Source organism: Homalodisca vitripennis, chromosome 2 (genome assembly GCF_021130785.1).
Source record: "Homalodisca vitripennis isolate AUS2020 chromosome 2, UT_GWSS_2.1, whole genome shotgun sequence".
In the NCBI taxonomy this organism is placed as follows: Eukaryota; Metazoa; Arthropoda; class Insecta; order Hemiptera; family Cicadellidae; genus Homalodisca; species Homalodisca vitripennis.
The window spans coordinates 27,673,770-27,685,789 of NC_060208.1; the positions used below are offsets into that span (position 1 = coordinate 27,673,770).

General features: G+C 38.5%; 1 protein-coding gene across 1 annotated transcript in view; it reads right to left on the reverse strand.

Annotated features, from left to right (window-relative positions):
• Window positions 1–12,020, reverse strand: part of LOC124355570 — a 608,556-nt gene that overhangs the window by 85,410 nt on the left and 511,126 nt on the right. The window lies entirely within an intron of this gene.

A 12,020-nucleotide genomic window follows, 5' to 3' on the forward strand; every position in this document is an offset into this window, starting at 1 on the left:
TCCTGCTATAGCAACCTGTGGTCTTCTATGACGCCAACAAAGTCTATTATACGCATGACCGTGTGCACCACGTCTACTGCAATAGTTAACCGCAAAACCCTTTTCTTATCTGCGTAAATACCACGTGCAAAAGATTTAGAGCTTACCTTTTGTAGGTTCTCTTGATACCACCGCAACCGGCATCTATGCATACCTTCTAAACGTCGTTGTAGTTAATAGATCCGCGTACTCATAGTGACTCAAGGAAAGTGTCAATCCCAACGCGGTTATCTGCCCTTATAAAGGTCGCGCCGATCCTTGTCTATGACAAGAAATCCATATGCTTGTCATTCCCACGCTAGAGTGCATAGTTTTTTCAAAGAGTCATACGGCATGTCTGTATTGATGTGATCAGCGTACACGTGTTTAAGATTCATGTCATCCTGTTTAAAGAGTATTAAAAAATTTGCATTGTCTCGTATCAGTTGTTTTGGGGATCCTGCTGTACGTTTTGGCCAAGATAGAAAACATCGATATTGTTGTGACGGCCCATAGTGAAATAAGCGCGGATGTTTGTCATGCTTTTCACACGCTATGGTCGTCGAAAACCATAATGGAATGCCGGGTTTGGCTTCGCTAGGACTTATAACGGTGTGTTATTGTCATCTGAAGGAAAAGTAAACCAATCTCTTTAGGCAAATACCTTTGCAAGAAATTGTTTTGGGTTGATAAAGTGATTTAGAAAAAAACGTACACGTTCTCGTAAACAAGGGCCGTTTTGGATCAAACAAGAGGTTGAACAGCACGTTGGTTTTTACCGCAATTAGAAGGCCCTGCAATAATACAGCGTATATAGAGTTTGGTAGGAGAAGACCGTGCTTGCTTTTTTTCCAAATCTCCCCCTCCACCCACATACCGGTCAAAATTAGACACGGGTTAGCTCCAGAGACTGCTTCACGACACGCATTTCCAGCTGTTACTGAGCTGCGCATCGTAAATATCTATGTTTAAATATAGCTTGCACCAGCAGTCGCTCTCTCTCTCTTGGACGGAACATTAAGTCCTCAGATAATATGCTTCTTGTCTATCCACGTATCACTTGTTTTATCGAAACCATGTCCATCTAACAAGTACTTTATCTTTTTTTTTCTTTTTTAATACTTTTTCAATTAGATAAACGTCACCAGTTTTTGCTTTGGCTAGTTCTTCTTTGTAAAAAACCACCTTTTAAACACAGTCCCGCTAGAGTCCATCAGAATGTATGTCTTTGGATTGCTCGGTTTCACGGCCGAACACTGTGAATATTTCATTCGTCCAGTTCGGCATGTAACCTTTTTTAAAAACACGCTTGTTACTTGCTAAATTCTTACTTTATCGTTCACGTTGAACCTTTGACTCGATCTGTTTTTTCCCTTTATTTCTTCTCGATTTTTCGATACGCGTCAGAATAAGCTTTACGTGTTTTTTCCCTCACATCCTTCGGTTTCATACGATGCTCCTGTGAACGGACGCGTTGTACTCCTTAACTATTCCTCGGTAACATGGAGAGCCACTCGTAATTACCTCTAGCAGTAAACAGTTTCCAACATTTTTTCTTTTAGCGTCCGATTGAGCCGTTCTACTATACTTGCTTTAAGCTCTGAGTAAGTGTTATAGTGATTTATTTCGTACGCCGTCATCAGTTTTGTTAACATGAATGTTGAACCATTCTTTAACCCTGATCGGTTCTTGAAAGTTCTTCATCTTATGCTTCTTCAAAATTGGTTCTAACGCTCTCGCTACCTCTAATCCGGTTTTACTCTTTAGCGGTACAGCAAAAAGCAAACTTTGTTTAAGCAAATTTATCATCGTAAGTATGTATTTCATACCTTTGTTTTCACCAGCGTACGGTAGCATCTCTACAAGATCCGCTTGGTACAAATCGTCTTTACCTTTCAAGGTGACGCCACGCCTCTTGAAATTGCGACGAGCCGGTCTGTGTAGCTCGTTAGCTATTGCTTGACGCTTGTCCATTACGCAAATGATGAATATTCTAAGTTAATCTTTTATATTTAACCCCCTAAATTCTACAGCCCCTCCACCGCTGTAGACCGTGGCATGCTCCAAAAGACGCTAGTTCATGCCTCCGTTATCCCCCTGGCATTACCGATGGTTGTCAACACTCTGATCGACTGTCAACACACGCCGACCGGGAATACCCATACAGCCCCAACCAACGCTGTATGCTGTGATGGGACAACGAGTTCCCACCTCCCTTCCTTGTCCGTTGAACAAAGGGGTATTCTCTCGGAGCAGCGATTAAAGACCGAGAGTATGATACTATATTCCCTTTAGTAGTGGTGGTAGGATTGTGGAAAGAGTTTATATAATCTAGAGTCTGCAGAGGCATAAATCGGATTAGTGGCTGAAATTAGCCTTATTGCATACTTCATATCATTATACACCTGCTGACGTAAACACGGGGTTTCCGAGCGCTTTAACAGGGTAGGTGGACGCTAGAGGTGCCCGTCCAGTGAAGGTTTCACCCATCTACATGCGTGAGTCCTCGCACCTTACATGGTCACACCTCGTAACGACCGAAGGAAAAGTTTGTTTCTACGGTTGTTTAGACCAAACCTCCTCGTCACACCCCGGCTCTGGAACCGCGAATACAACAGCGCAGGAAGTGCGTCAACACAACATGTGTTGACCCACATGTGCTATAGTAGAGGCGCCGTTCTGCCACGTATCCCGCTCTCAGTACTGACTGAGTTCGGCTCCGTGCAGAGAGTGCTACCAATTATTCTTGGTGCGTATCCACCTATACTCGTTTCTCGTTTGATACGTTTTTAATAATACCACTATCACGATCAATCCTCTGCGTCATCCGTGGTCTCCAGTGCTAGTGATTAGTAGTTTTTTGCGGAATTCGCAATCAGGATATTCGGGTGAGGAAGATGAAGAACCAGAATATATTTCCGGTGTCGTGGTGATGGTGGATGGAGTACGACTAAAGGGAATACAGTTACAGAGGTAAATTTATTCATTATTTTCTCATTTTCGCTCCAAACTCAATTCGACCTGTGACAATAGACTCATTACCTTGTTAACATAATTCTGTATTGTCAGCATAAGGTACCATCTAACTGGTTTTTGACATTTTACAGATAACCATAAGGCCAGGGTTCCATACTCACCTTCGCGTCTGCGTTTTTGGACCTGTAATTTTGAAAAACCTTTGTCTCTTTTGACAGTTAACTATTTGCCTGGACTTTAGTTCTCCTAATTCTGTTTTCTTCAATATCGAGTGTTACCCAGGTTTCACTAAGAACCATTTCTTTAAGTTTTTCAAAATTTAGATTTTTTGAAGTTTTTAGGTTAAGAGTGAGACCCTTGATTTTGCAGACAGATACAAAATCGTTTTTTGTTTGTGGAAAAAACGCGATAAGCATACGTCTTTGGAACCACCGCGAAACAAATTCTACTACAATATGAGATCCGGGGACACGTAGTCTTTAGCCAGCTCCGTCTGTCATCTGCCCTAGGTAGTCGCCCGGTATTTACTCTGTACAAGCCATTTTTGTATACGTACACAACACTGTCTGTATCGTAGTACAATACTATGTTTTACCCCAGTGCCTCCAGATGATCATAAAGAGCTTGATTTAAACTGGGCTTGACTTCGTAGTGTAGGCAGCTAGAGACAACGTTTACAGTGGCTAATGACTCCCCCCCCCGCCCCACTTCTTCTAAATTGCGTTGCCAGCCTTACCAGGACAACGTCATCGTTGATTTCCTGTATTCTGTTTACGCCGGCAACGCTAGAATCCATACATACACAGCTTAAACAGTTCCTCAGGGTCTCTGGTGATGAGCGTTTTTTGTCTGGTTTTCTCTCTGCCCAAACTTACCCCAGAACGATATTAAGCATTAACTTTGCTAGAGGAGCGGAGGCCTTCGTTTTTTCTCTTCTTTGACGGATCAAGCTTTAACTCCCTCGTGGTCGTAATAATCCTGCACATATTTTTCCTTTTCTTCGTCTGTCTGACCACCATGATGGATAGCCTGACGCCTCTTGTTTTATCTTTAGAAAATTTGTCGATAAAGTCTGTAAACAATCCGCCCGTTTCGAAAGTGGCTACGTTTGTACTCCCAACAGCTCGTACATTTCAACAACAACTCTATAGCCTTTTTCAACTGCCTTCCGTACTTCATCCATCGTCCATGTGCCAATCAACGCCCTTTCCTCGTCACTGTGTTGACAGTCATCGTTGTTGAGCTCTTCGCCACAGACATTGCACAGTACAAACATTAATTTGTCATTCATTCTAGCTGGAAGCACACTGGATGATAAAGATCTTTTGGAGGTAGCATTTTGCACTTTAAGCAAGCCCTCAAACCCTGCATTCCCCTCTCTCTGCACTCTTTGTCACCAATATAGATGGTAGGATGGGATATCGGATATTTACCGTGTTTACAAACGTAGGGATATAGGGAGCATACGTCCACATACTGTATTGTCTCATCTTCGCGTACACTTGTAATACGTCATGGCATTTCCGGTTCTTCCTCCGAAAAATGCGTCTCGTGGATTGAGCGGTAAGGTGTTTCAACACGGGATGGTTTTCCAAATATGTTAGCTCCCTTTTCTGATTTTAGTTTTATTAAAGTCACAACTGCCACATCTCTACCACCTCATAAGGTGTACGTGACAGCCTTCTCGATTTTGGCTCTTGTCCTCTCGTATCTGAGTTCGAGGGTGTCAGAAGGATCTTCTTTCAACGGTTCACCTCTTTTGTACGGGGAAACACTTTGGACATCCGTGATAGTAAACAACCTTGAAATTCATATATTCTGTTCTCCATCAAATCCATCACCTTCATTCCCTCAATGTTGACCTCTCGCCTCTTCTTCCTGCGTGCTGTATTCTAACACTCGCCGCTCTTCTTCCCACGTCAACCATTGTAAAGAAATGCCCAGAATGATTGTCCACTAAATCTGTATCCTTTCTTTGGCAAATATTCCGATTGTTTCAGGCTTTAAGAAATTACGTCTAAACGCTAGGTTACATGCGCTAGCTATGGTGACAGCTTCCAGAAACGGGTCGACATTGCATTCGGCTAAAAATAGGGATCTAAATTTAATACACGCCTTTGCCAGTATGTCAACGTCAGAGATGCAATATTCTATCAATTCCTTCTGAAAGTCAAACACATAGTTATTTGCATACCTGTTCATTGTGCCATTTCTCGAAGTCTTTTGTAGTTCTTTTCAAACATTGACTCTGGGCAATAGAATACTTTTGCTGGTATCGGTCCCCACGTAGTTTTGGTTTGCGATCGTGTGTTGAACAGATGAGGGAAGTAGCCTTTCTTCATTTCGGGACCAAGACACACAAAGGCTTTAGGAAGAGCGGGAACAAGTGACATGGGGAAAGTAGTTGAGAGAGTCAATGAAACGTACGTTGTCAAACTCCAGCAAAATTACTTTTGTCCCCACGAGTAATGACTTCCGGATGTGAATTTGGTCTCTCTTCCAGAATATATCTCAAGATGAATTGGAAGTCGAATCCTTGTCCGTTATGAGCTATGACGCACACGTCTTTGTATATGGTTTGCGAAATTTTCCATTACATAGTTCATAAAACTGGATATTGGGTCTTCCTGAAAGATTTTTCTGCGTTGGAGGCAGTTTTCCACAAAACTCGTTATTTATTTATACATTGGCTACAGAACTGTTCTGAGACGCACAAGTTAGCTTTGTGAACCTTGATGTCAGGCTCGTTCTCTAAACAATTCGTCCTGACGAGTCTCCAGGTCAAAGAATATGTACAGAAAGTTATCATTCTTAGTGGGTACTTTGTTTTGGCGCAATGTAACCATTGATGATTTAGCGGGTTTAAATTCTGCGCAAGTGCTACCAATATACTTCACCGCATTCATGTTGTGTTTTTTCTATGTTTCTTGTATATGTTTTTCTCACAGTCGAGACACTTCTGTACGTTTTTGCAGAGATCACCTTGGTGAGCAGCAAAGCAGCGCTGGTTTTTAAAGTGACGATTTACACTCAGGGCAAGTTATTCCTGAATGCTCGAGCTTGCAGGGAGGTGAGATTGTGCTACAAGCAGAGCAGACATTAGAACATCGGTGATCACCTCTGGTGGTCATACGGCACATGACAAGCTTCACAATAGAAATGGCAAGCGAAAGCTGCTGTCAAATTAGTTATTCACGTTGAAGTTGACCTTTGTGAAACAACAAGTTTATTTTGTATGAGGCTTCCGTATTGTTACCACTGAAGTATACGTCCCGCCCTTTTGCATTATAGCTGAATACTGTTATGTTATATTTCTTCAAGTGGTCCTTGAAACTTTTCAAGTTCAGCTATACCAGCCCCCTCTTCTGAAATATTAACTCTTGCCTTTGCCATTAGTTTTCTGTGCTCTAAATGTTTGTCTCTTAGCCATGTCCTGCCTTATTGCTTTAAGTTGAGGATCTTTTTTTGGCATTAGGCTTTTGCTACCCACTATAGCTCGGGGCAGACACAGATTATCGCTATTCTTAATGACTACGATACCTTTTCGTCCTTTGCACTCTTCGCTGAAGCTATTGTATTTACCGGGCCTATTTCTACCTCTACCTACGGGCAGATTGACAACCGTACAAGACACTTGAAACGTTATCACTAGAAGGTGACAGATTCAGCGTTACTCTGTACAATACCCTCCAAAGATTTTCCATAACACGGTCAAGGTTAACTTCATCAGCTGGTCTAAAGGCTACGTATCCCGGATCTTTATTCTTGAAATTTTAAACTGTTCAAAGTGGAAACCTAGGTAATCTGTATCTGAAGCTTTAGCTTTCATTTGCTCTACAACTTCTCCGAACCCCCGCTTAATCCAATCCAGTTCAGATATTCCTTCAGGAGGACTGTTGAATTTAAACGTTGTTCTGCATACCGTAAAGTCTAAACTTTTTGACATACGTTTCACTGGTGTTTACTAAATATACAGGCCTCTAGCATATTTACCGACATGATATATGGCTTATTGAGAAATGTAGTTGAGGTTTATGTTTAAACAAATATGACAATGTTATTTTAAAATTTGTTTAAATGAACGGCTATCGTTGAGGATGGTACAATGTAGCTATACACCAATGACAATGAACAGAATAGTGTTAAGTGAACAAGTAAGAAGCAGGCTTAACCACAGGTGAACAACAGCACGGTTAATGACTGGCCATCCGGTCTCGGCCGCTCTATTTATATAGCGCTCCGGTAATGTTCGGTAACCTGAGCACCTATAAATAGCTGACTCACCGGTATGGACTGAAGACTAATGATCTGCACTTGGCTCACGTAGCTCCCAGGCTGACGCAATATGATTTAATGTTTCATGTTGGTTACTGTGTGGAATGCACATCTGTGTAGTTATTATTGGAGTCGTTGGAATGTGCACCTGCATCCGTCACCCGAGAGAGGGAGAAGAGCCGTTGGAATGCAACATCTGTGTAGTTATTATTGGGGACTCCGTTGATCGCCGGGCGCCCCGCGCCGCACGTACAGCCATATCGCGCCGCCACGCACAACTCGTCTCCGTGGTCCAGTGGTCAGCGCGACAGTCTCGCATTCGTAGGGGTCCGGGTTCGGATACCGGCCGCCGGAGACACAAATTTTTGTTCATCCGCCATGACACCGTCCGCCATCGCTCGTCCGCCATCGCTCTCCGGTAAGGTGGGGGGCTTGCTGCTCTCCCATTGGCTGGGGGGTCGTCGCCGCAGGGGGTCTAGGAGGGGGCGGGGGGTGTTGGAGGGGGGAGGGGAGGGGGGGCCAGGGGCGTGGCCTAGCCGCCATTGCTGCTTTCTCATTGGTCCAGAATAACTCCATAAGAGCCCATGTTACGGCCAAAGTGGCGCCCGTTCTACTTATACACAATCGTTCTTCTGCAAAGGAAAGTGTAGATCTCCTTTGCAACGTTTGGATCTCTAACATAATGCCCTTCAAGTTTAGTAGTTATAGTTTTCATGGACCCAAATAGAGAACATCTACATATCATTGGTAGATGTTCTCTATTCAATCTTATACTCGCATGCAGGAAGAGATATACATACTATATATATATATAGGCAGGCAAGCTCAGAGCAGACTTGAAGTTAGCTAAACTAGGGACTGTAGACTAGGGACAAATATACATTGCTATCACTATCAATGTGTTAAAAAGTCCTTTAAAAATTTATATTTTTTTATACTATGTAGCTAAGAATAATGATAAATATTGCTGTATGTTAGTTCAGCTCTTGTAAAAAAGTACATTTCATGTAACGAATATTTATTATAATCTTTACCACATATTTTTTAAATGTTGTAATAAAATGTTTACAATTTGTAGTTTTTATTGCGAAATTACTGAAATTCAAATATTGTTACTATTATGTCTTTTAGCAAAGGATATTTTGTAAGAAACGATGAAATACACAATAGATTTTACGTTGGAATGATGCAACGATGCTTTGTTTATGAAAGCGTAATAAATTTTAACGGAGAAGGCTGAAGCACTGAGTAAGTAATGAAAACTGGAACAGTTACCAGATACATCGCGCTGAGATATTCAGTTGTGTCTCGTCGCCAACAATGAAAGTGGAAGCATAAATTGTTAATTACACATCTACAATCCCGATAAGAATAGGCGGAGATATTTCTAAAATGAAAGACTGATATTATAGATACATTAAAATATATTTTCTTCATATCAATATCGTAGAAGGATACATAACATTTTCCTCTTAGTCAAATATTTCATAAAATAACTTTACAAAGGCACTACCTTTTCAAAATAGGTAGCTTGGTGAGTTAATTAGTCAGTCTTAACTAATGAAACATTTCAAAGTACTGGACATTCACATTCAAGTAAACATTTTAAGTCAACGACTTCCCAACACTTTTACACATTTCGCTTAATTAAATAATGGTTCTATAATTTTGTTCGATATCCTTTGCGGTTCAAAGATGGTTACTACTACATGCAATTATATCTTTTCAATATCAGTAATGTAGTTATTGTCATTCTCGTAAATATTCAATTAAATGTTTTCAGAACAACAATTTAATATCTAAATAAACTTTTATTTTGATTAAAAAGTACGTATAAATAAAAAAATAAAACATATACATTAGTAAAATAAGAGTTCAGTTTGTTCGATGAACATCGAGAACATGATAAAATGGGAACTGTAGTTTCATTACTGTCAATGTGGTAAACTTATACAGATGTCGTTTTCCCAACCCTCCCTCCCCATAACTACCTCCAGTTGGGGTTAAGGTTGATGAGCCGTGATGTTTGGAGTTGTTAGAGCTTTAATAGTTTTCAGGAGAAATGTCACCCTGTGGACAAATTTTGCTGTTGATAATGTCACACTGCTCACCAGGATATCCTATACTCTCTTGTACGTGTCGTTATAGACAATTAAGTATTACTCTCTGAAATGTTTGGAAATTTTTTAAACCAACATCTACTGAAAAATATTAAATTGTTTATGTACTGATAAACTTTATCGACAAAGAGTATCAAATCAACAATGATATATTATAAAAAATGTGCAAACAGTTATCACTGCATGTTTTTTTTAAATCTAAGCACAATTATAATACATTGTTTTCTACTTTTAGGTCATCACATAAAACAAACCACGGCAAATGAGGAAATATATCCATGTTTTGATATGTTTGATTTCAATAATGAGATCCATGTAAAATGCATAAATATAGGAATTATTTAATATATATATATACAATATTAAAAAATACATTTTACAATAAAAACAATTTTATAAATTCCAGAAAGTAACTTGAAATATAACGGTGCTTCATCCATAAAGAAAAGCAGTGTCCTTGGGAAATGATCCTGCTCGGGCTATCAAGCCTGTGGGAAGACTTGAGTTGCTCTTGCTAAAACTAATAGCGGACTGAATAACGACACAAATTAATTTAAATTTTATTAATTTAAAATATAATAACAGAGGTAAAGATTGTGCAAAACTAAATTGTAAATGATTAGTGTAAAGTAATATTAGTTTAGAAGTAGTTTACGATAGGATATATAAGCAACAAGGATAACAGGATGGTAACAGGTTAAAATGGGACTTCTGTGATATAGAACGATGAAGGGAATAGTGATAGTTTACAGGTCAGACTGTCAACGCGTAGTTTGTCTTTGCATCCTAAATAGGCAGTAAAAACAACAACCGGTTAACTTTTATCGTAAAAGTGTTTAGTACAGTAATATCAAGTGTAAACTGTATGGTTTTTAACCTATTTGCAGTAGGAATAGTGATAGTTTACAGGTCAGACTGTCAACGCGTAGTTTGTCTTTGCATCCTAAATAGAAAGTTATAAACAACAACCGGTTAACTTTTATCGTAAAAGTGTTTAGTACAGTAGTATCGAGTGTAAACTGTATGGTTTCTAACCTATTTGAAGTAGGTACATTAAAAGAGCCAGTATTTATTTTTCCAAAATAACAAAAATCTGGAGCAATTTCAATGTTTCCAGTTCATACTATAAATTAAGAATAAGCATTAAGAATATTTACCGTGTTTAACAGTAAATTTTTACTACTACATTACCTTCCAGAGAACTTATATGTGGTATTTTTTTGTTACAATTATGTACACGTTTTCCTTTATATCTAAGCAGTGAGAATGCCAAATTATCTCTAAATATGGACTATTTGTGGAATTTGAATGTTTCAGTACATACACATCTTTACAAAATTTCAGTTTGATTGTGAAAACAACACAAAATAATAATTTTGGTCGATAAAAAAATAGAGATTGTATGTAAAACCATGTGAATCATAAAACAACAGGGAGATAAAATGTTTAAATAATCAGTTTTGCAAAGTGGTAAACATGAAGGTTTACGGCATGCTTTATTAAAACTTGGAACTTGCATACTATCCTTGCATGAATAATCTACATTAATTCTCGTATGTTAGATCGTTTGGCACAAATACATATCTGGTCCCTTTCTGTTGACAAGTACAATAATTATTCATAAAAGTACATTTTAAAGATTTATTTATTGATTTAGTTATTTTAAAATTAAAGTGTGATTGTAATACTTTCTTCGTCTGTTCCATTTGATTGAGGGAGTCATCGAATAAAACATTTTTAGTATACCAGCACTGTTGTAGTTATGTGTCTTATTCATAAACTTTTCAATGTTCTTTTTCGCAAATAAAGAATTACGATTTGAACTTATGCTGCAGATTTCCGAAAACATTTTAGTTAAACATTTATACTCGTTGTAAGACAGTGGTGAAAATTTCTCTTTCAACTACATAACATTAAAAAAGCGTTTCTGCTGCCTAGAGTTAAAGAGAGGTAGATTTCAAAAGTAGCTCTCGGAATGAAAAAATAGGAGATAAACCGTTAGGCAGGTAGCTAATTTGTACAATACTGACTCTAATGATTGGCACATTAATTTAATAATAATACTTTCAATATTTAGACACCCCATCACCCTGAAATAGAAAAAACGTTATAAAATCTTATTTGCCAAACATGTGGATTTATTTTGGTATTTTGGTTGTAATTAATGGTTATGCCTATTTTTGTAAATATATTATTTTAATGATGTTTCGCAGTTTTTATATACTTCCAAAAGATTTGCCCGACCGTTATATTGAATCTTCACGAGTTTATCATAAGCTATGTACATGTAAGCATGGTTTTAAATGACCTGAGTATTATAAAATCTTATTAGTTTTGCTCAGAAATGTGCACATAATACTAACTGAGTTATAACAAATAATTTTCAAACTCTTGAAACGGTTCTCCATTAAAATATTAACTAAAAACAAATGAAAACGAGTACGTGTAAAAGTTATTTAAGTTCTATAAATAAAAACTATTGTAGCTAACTTTGAACTATTATTGTACCATTTTTCAGTTTGAATAGGCTAGAAATTACAACATATAACTTATTTGAAATAATCTTTGCAGAGTTGCAATGTACGGTCATTATCTGAAAATCCTTTCCAGGTATACGAAAACATATTACTT